At 45.2% G+C, this 7,568-nt stretch overlaps 1 long non-coding RNA gene across 1 annotated transcript; it reads right to left on the bottom strand.

Annotated features, from left to right (window-relative positions):
• Positions 1–1,354: 1,354 nt before the first annotated feature.
• LOC141049984 (uncharacterized) lies at positions 1,355–2,399 on the bottom strand. The gene is made up of 2 exons (XR_012220465.1): positions 2,177–2,399; positions 1,355–2,014 (listed from the first exon to the last, which is right to left on the bottom strand). It is a non-coding gene; the product is annotated as an uncharacterized lncRNA (long non-coding RNA).
• Between the last annotated feature and the right edge of the window lie 5,169 nt (positions 2,400–7,568).

Genomic DNA, 7,568 nt, shown 5'->3' on the forward strand with positions numbered 1-7,568 from the left:
CCACTGTAATGCTTTGAGGTTATCGGAATGGTCTCAATTTAACACAACCTGCAACTTAGCGGGGTCCATCCTAAACCCCGAGGTGGAAATGATGTATCCAAAAAACGCCAATTCTTGCACAGAAAAAACACACTTTTCAAGTTTGGCGAATAGCTTTTCTCCCTGAGCAGTTGCAACACCTGTTTAACATGCTCCAAGTGTGAATCGCAGTCAAGCGGATAAATGAGTATGTCATCCACATAATCACAAATGTACCTAAGAGGTGAGCAAATACATCATTTATAAAATGCTGAAAAACTGCCAGCGTGTTGGTTAAACCGAAAAGCATTGCTAAATTTTCGAAGTGACCCTCAGGAGTATTAAAAGCGGTCTTCCACTCATCCCCCTGTCGGACTCTTATGAGGTTGTATGTCCCCCTGAGGTCAAGTCTAGTAAACCATCTAGCATCAGACACCTTATTAAACAGATCCGGAATAAGGATACGGATCGCGAACCGTAATCTGGTTACGCTCCCTAAAGTCCAGACCCGGACGTAACCCGCCATCCTTCTTCTCAACAAAGAAAAAACGGCAGCCACTGGAGACGACGATGGTCTAATGTGACCTTTGCTCAAGCTCTCTGTAATATACTTCTTAAAGGGGTTGTCCGGGCTTTTCACATAATCTCAGTACATATCTGGGCTGCAGAATTATGACAATAAGTAATTTACTTTCTGTCACTAGTTTGCACGGTTTTCTAGAGATTCTGAACAGAACTTCCAAGGGGGGGGTGTTGTGGCATTGAAATGAGAACTAGTCGTAACTTCCTACTCTACTCCAAACACGCCCTCTATAGCAACAACCCCACCCTCCATAGCTACAGGCCCTCCCCGTCCACAAGAAGCAGCCCTCATCATACAGTAACGAATTCTTCCCCTCCCCTCCAGCAGCCAATACAATTGGCTGGCCAGTCCCCCTGAATGAGCAAACAAATTTTGGAGTCTGCCAAAGCTAGTTTATCTGGATCGTCATAGATAACCAAAAACAAATATCCTAGAAAAAAAAAGTAAAAAATATATTGCAAAAATTGCATGAAGGTAGTAATAATAGTAATAATAAGGGTATTTGGCTAACATAATTTTGATCAAAATAATGTAGAAGCCATCCCACCACGTCAAGGCAACCCCTGTGGGACAGTCCTAACTCTTGTATTTAACCCTCCGTCAGGCGCAATATAGATTCTCCTCAGTTCATGCGCAATGTGCCTGACAAGCACAGGTCAGAAAACCACCTATAGTAGCTACATATTTCAATTTCAGGACTATAGAAGTAGTCAGTGACCTTCATAGGAATGTATTAAAAGAGATTACACCAAATCAGATGCAAAAAAACCCATTTATTAACCATAAACTTATTAAAACTAAAAGTACCACTTTTCGGTAGTACCGCCAAATAGGCTCCAGTTATCTTTACTTAACTATTGCTTAAATATAAAATTATGGAAAAAACTTAAAGGATATTGCACTTAGATGTTACTTAATTATTTTCTACTCATCTTCAGTGGTTTCAATTGCAGCAGAAGCAGCACAGGTACACTTAGAAAAGCAAGGCTGGCAGACGAAAGTTGCATGGGAAAGGCAGATTGATTCTTTACATATTTTGCAGTCATATTTAGAAAGCCTTCTGAAACCAGATACAAATGAGCAGGTAGTACAACTGCGTCTTTTAGAAGGTGGTAGAGTCGGTGTTTGTTCTGGAACGTCCTTGGGACGTCCTTTGTATTTTTATCTTTGCCCAAATAATAAGCTAGATCTGTGTCTGTTTCCTCTGTATCAGTGTCATCACTATCCTGCTCTGTTCCAGAATCAGTGTTACATTCTGCTACCTCATCTTCAGATGAAATGTCACTAGATTCCTCTAAATCCTCAGTTATTGCTGGTTCTTCCTCATCATCTTCTAGCAAAAAAATCTTCATTTCTTCTAAATGAAGGGGTTTAGATGAATCATACTGTTTTCTGGCCATTGCAGCAGAAAATCTGAAGCAAGAGAGAAAGAGTATGTGTTAGGGCGCAATGTGCCTTAGAAGCCACCCTCCTTTTGTCTAAGAAAACAGTACTTATGTGCACTAACTTAGCATTAATCCTTCATAAAACAAGCTAAATACACAATCGTGATGAAAAAAAAAAGAAAATACTAACCTTTCAATTTGTGTTGAAATCAGGTGCAATGTGCCTGAGAAGCCAAAGTGTTGATATCTGCTCACTAGAAGGTCTGCTGAGTCACTGTGATATCAGGTTTCACAGAGCCTGTAGAGTCAGGAGATAACTAGGAGGGGTGGGGTTTTCTGATAAGTGGGCAAGGAGAGAGAAGTGAAACTAATTACTGTGTGCCTGTCAGATCTATTGCGCCTGACGGAGGGTTAAAACCTTTCCACTTGTCAAGTGACGGAAATGTGAACAAGGACTGAGGGACTGAACCACCAGTAATAGTATAGGCCAGACAGGATGGATTTTCCAACTCAGAAACAGGGCGGTCACACCCTTATGTGCACAGAATGCACAATGAAACAAATGAGAAACTGGGTCTGAGCAGAAAAAGTAAATTAATGTGCTTGCAAAATGTAATTGCATATGAACACATGACCTTTACACAGAGAAAACCAAAAACAAAACACAAAACAAATATCCTAGAATAAAAAAGTAAAAAATATATTGCAAAAATTGCTTTTCCTGCTCAGACCCAGTTTCTCAATCGTCATAGATAAGGTGGAGTGCAGAAAAAAAAGTCCACTGATTCAAACACCGGAGGATCGGCGGGTAGAGAAAAAGCCCACTCTTGTGGGTCCCCACATAACAAGGAGACCACAATACCCACACGTTGTGCCTCTCCCCCTGAAGAGAGAGGACGCAGACGGAAATACAGTTTGCAGGATTCATGGAATGAAGTGAACTTACTACGATCACCTGAAAACTGCTCTGGAAGGGCCAATTTTGGTTCAGATAACCTAGTCAATGCCTCGGACTGCGCCGCAGAAGCTGGCAAAGCCTGTTGCTAAACTGCCCCTTTTAGCTCTGTTACCTGAATAGACAGAGCCTCCAACTGTCTAGTCAGAGAAGCTATGGAATCCATGGAAGATAAAGTTTTGGGCCGACTATAATGTCACGGGAAAACAGATGAGGAACCTGGACTCCTAAGACTAGGGGGGGCTGTCTTTCCTTAAGTTGGGGGTACCCTTGAAGGTAGGGAGGCCCAAGTCACCGACCTGTCCCTATCTCCTGTCCAGCCATGAGTTAAACCCCCAACCCCCACACCAGGAAGTGTACAGGGGCTAAAGTAAACAGCACTAAGCCGCGAGCTTTCCCTGCAGTCCACCGAGAGTCTCCCTCCTGTTGCTGTCCTCCTCTCTGGTTACTGCTGGAGGCTCTGGCTCCCTGGCTCCCTCTCGGTCTCCTGCTCCTTCTCTCCCATTCTGCTGACTCATTCTGACTGGTGTCCTCCGCCCCTTTTATATAGGCTCCTCCCCCAACCATCCTGGAAGTCTCAGCTGTCGGTCCCCTAACTCTGCTCCCCGGAAACATACCCCCTAGGAACCTAGATGACAGTCCCCTTGGTTTCGGCCCGGATACGCGGCGGGGGCCCTTCCTCCTACACTCCCCCATCCTGTATGCTCACTAGTCCTCGGGCGAGGGCTTTGGTAGGCTCTGGTTTGCCTTTTATGACGAAAGTTTTCGTTGCCATATGAACTGGTCCTATTCGTAACATTCGGGGGGTTTGCCAGCTGTTGAACGCTCGGAGCATCTTGATTCGACTGCGGTGGAGCTTTCTGCGGTGAGCTGGTCAACTCTGGCGGGCTGACTGGGCCTGCTGAGATATTGTTTCTTGGAGGGCCCACTTGTACCGCTGGGCAGTCTTCCTCGTCATCCCGGTTCCAGACTGCTGGCAGTGGTTCGGGGACCTGAGGAGTAGGCTCGGGTCGCTCGGGGTCGGTGGATGTAGAGGGCCGCAACATATTGCGGTGCGCAGTACGAGTGGGAAGGGCCACGTCTTTCTCGGGTTATATTTCGTACACAGGCTCGTCGGAGCTTATTCGGCGCAACACTTGGTAGGGGACTTTCTTCCCACCGAGGTTCCAACTTGTTCTGGGGGCGCTGGTCTAGCACGTGTACTCGATCCCCAGTCTGGAGGTCGGTGGGCAGAAGCAGAGTCCCCTCTGGGTGTTCTAGGTCCTGGAGTTTGGTATGGACGATTCGGTGGAGAGTTTGTAGCCAATGCCGGTGGTTTGGGATCCATGATGACACCCCGGTTCAGGGTTGGGGTTCCTCCGGGTTCAGTTCTACCTCCGTCATCCCTTTGCCTTCCCGCCCAAATAGTAGTGAGTAGGGGGTATACAGTTGTGGCCAAAAGTATTGACACCCCTGCAATTCTGTCAGATAATACTCAGTTTCTTCCTGAAAATGATTGCAAACACAAATTCTTTGGTATTATTATCTTCATTTAATTTGTCTTAAATGAAAAAACACAAAAGAGAATGAAGCAAAAAGCAAAACATTGATCATTTCACAAAAAACTCCAAAAATGGGCCTGACAAAAGTATTGGCACCCTCAGCCTAATACTTGGTTGCACAACCTTTAGCCAAAATAACTGCGACCAACCGCTTCCGGTAGCCATCAATGAGTTTCTTACAATGCTCTGCTGGAATTTTAGACCATTCTTCTTTGGCAAACTGCCCCAGGTCCCTGATATTTGAAGGGTGCCTTCTCCAAACTGCCATTTTTAGATCTCTCCACAGGTGTTCTATGCGATTAAAGTCTGGACTCATTGCTGGCCACCTTAGAAGTCTCCAGTGCTTTCTCTCAAACTATTTTCTAGTGCTTTTTGAAGTGTGTTTTGGGTCATTGTCCTGCTGGAAGACCCATGACCTCTGAGGGAGACCCAGCTTTCTCACACTGGGCCCTACATTATGCTGCAAAATTTGTTGGTAGTCTTCAGACTTCATAATGCCATGCACACGGTCAAGCAGTCCAGTGCCAGATGCAGCAAAGCAACCCCAAAACATCAGGGAACCTCCACCATGTTTGACTGTAGGGACAGTGTTCTTTTCTTTGAATGCCTCTTTTTTTCTCCTGTAAACTCTATGTTGATGCCTTTGCCCAAAAAGCGCTACTTTTGTCTCATCTGACCAGAGAACATTTTTCCAAAACGTTTTAGGCTTTTTCAGGTAAGTTTTGGCAAACTCCAGCTTGGCTTTTTTATGTCTCGGGGTAAGAAGTGGGGTCTTCCTGGTTCTTCTACCATACAGTCCCTTTTCATTCAGACGCCGATGGATAGTACGGGTTGACACTGTTGCACCCTCGGACTGCAGGGCAGCTTGAACTTGTTTGGATGTTAGTCGAGGTTCTTTATCCAACATCCGCACAATCTTGCGTTGAAATCTCTTGTCAATTTTTCTTTTCCGTCCACATCTAGGGAGGTTAGCCACAGTGCCATGGGCTTTAAACTTCTTGATGACACTGCACACGGTAGACACAGGAACATTCAGGTCTTTAGAGATGGACTTGTAGCCTTGAGATTGCTCATGCTTCCTCACAATTTGGTTTCTCAAGTCCTCAGACAGTTCTTTGGTCTTCTTTCTATTCTCCATGCTCAATGTGGTACACACAAGGACACAGGACAGAGGTTGAGTCAACTTTAATCCATGTCAACTGGCTGCAAGTGTGATTTAGTTATTGCCAACACCTGTTAGGTGCCACAGGTAAGTTACAGGTGCTGTTAATTACACAAATTAGAGAAGCATTCCATGATTTTTCGAACAGTGCCAATACTTTTGTCCACCCTCTTTTTTATTTTTGGTGTAGAATTATATCCAATTTGGCTTTAGGACAATTCTTTTTGTGTTTTTTTATTTAAGACAAATTAAATGAAGATAATAATAACAAAGAATTTGTGTTTGCAATCATTTTCAGGAAGAAACTGAGTATTATCTGACAGAATTGCAGGGGTGTCAATACCTTTGGCCACAACTGTAGCTGGTAACCCGGAATACCTGGTTGTTATAAACCCACACTAGTTCAGGAACATACTCAGGCCAGCGGGCCTTCCGGTCGCTCCCCAGGGTATGCAACATTTGAATTAGCATTTGATTAAATCATTCACAGGCCCTTTTCCCTGCGGGTGGTACGGCGTGGTGTTATGATTGAGTGACCGTAGGAGGCAGACACAAAAATAGAAGCTACGTCCAGAAAACCAGAGGAGCTGGCAACTATCCGATTGCAGACCCCTGAACCTATCAACACAACTAGCAGTAGCCGTGGGGGGTACCTACGGTGCCCTAGACTCCTCGAACACAGCCGGAGGACTATATAGCCTAAAGATAGAAAGGGAAATCTAAACTGCCCCAGAGCAGACCCCAAAGTAAAAGGCAGCCCCCAACATATAATGACGGTGAAGCAAGATGAAAAAACACTGACACGGATAGAAAGATAGGCTGAGCAAACGTTGGGGCCCAATCTAATCTAAACAGGAAAGGAAAGGAAAGTTGCTGTCTGCAATCGGCAAAAAACCCTATCAAAAACATAGGCCAGCAAGTTGAAATGGAAAAAGACCCTGAAGCAACTAAGCTTCAAAACTAAATCAGCACTCTGGTATTTTCAGAAGACAGAGCTAAGGAGTTCAGCTCACGCCAGCAGGGAATGGCTGAAATCCAGAAAAAACAAAGCAAGGCACAAATGCAAAAAGCAAGGAGGAAAACTTAGCTTTAGCAGAGCAGGAATTCAGACTGGACTCCAAGGATACCACAGAGAAATCACCCGCAGGGAGGAATGGGCGTATGCAGCCTTATATCCAGTCTGTGACTCCACTCAGACAGTCATCATCATTAATCTCAGGTGTCTGATAATCAGACTCACTACCTCTCCTTACCAGAAGAGGGAATTCCTCGGGCCTCAGTGATGAAGGGGAAAATGAACTCACAACAGTACCTCCCCCTTGAGGAGGGGTCACCGAACCCTCAACCACGCCACCAGGGCGATCAGGGTGTGCCTGATGAAAGGCACGCACCAGTCTTTTAGCATGAACATCAGAGGCAGAGACCCAGGAATTATCCTCCTGACCATAACCCTTCCACTTAACCAAATACTGGAGTCTCCGTCTAGCCAGACGAGAATCCAGTACTTTCTCTACCTCATATTCAATGTTACCTTCAGCCAATACAGGGTCTGGAGGTGCCACTCCCGGAACAACAGGTTCAACAAATCTCTTCAACAAGGACTTATGAAACACATTATGGATTTTAAATGTGACAGGAAGAGCCAAACGAAAAGAGACCGGATTAATAATCTCCAAAATCTTGTAAGGTCCAATAAATCTAGGCTTAAACTTAGGAGAAGCCACCTTCATAGCAATATTTTTTGATGATAACCACACCAAATCACCAACCTTAAACTGGGGACCAATGGTCCTATGTCGGTTGGAAAACCTCTGGGCCTTTTCCTGGGAGAGAGATAACTTATCCACCGCTTGGTCCCAGATCTGGTGCATTCTCTCCACCACAGTGTCAACCCCTGGGCAGGCAGACGGCTCCACCTGCCCTG

Source organism: Dendrobates tinctorius, unplaced genomic scaffold, assembly GCF_039654945.1.
Source record: "Dendrobates tinctorius isolate UK_male_01 unplaced genomic scaffold, ASM3965494v1 ptg000151l, whole genome shotgun sequence".
NCBI classification, from domain to species: domain Eukaryota; kingdom Metazoa; phylum Chordata; class Amphibia; order Anura; family Dendrobatidae; genus Dendrobates; species Dendrobates tinctorius.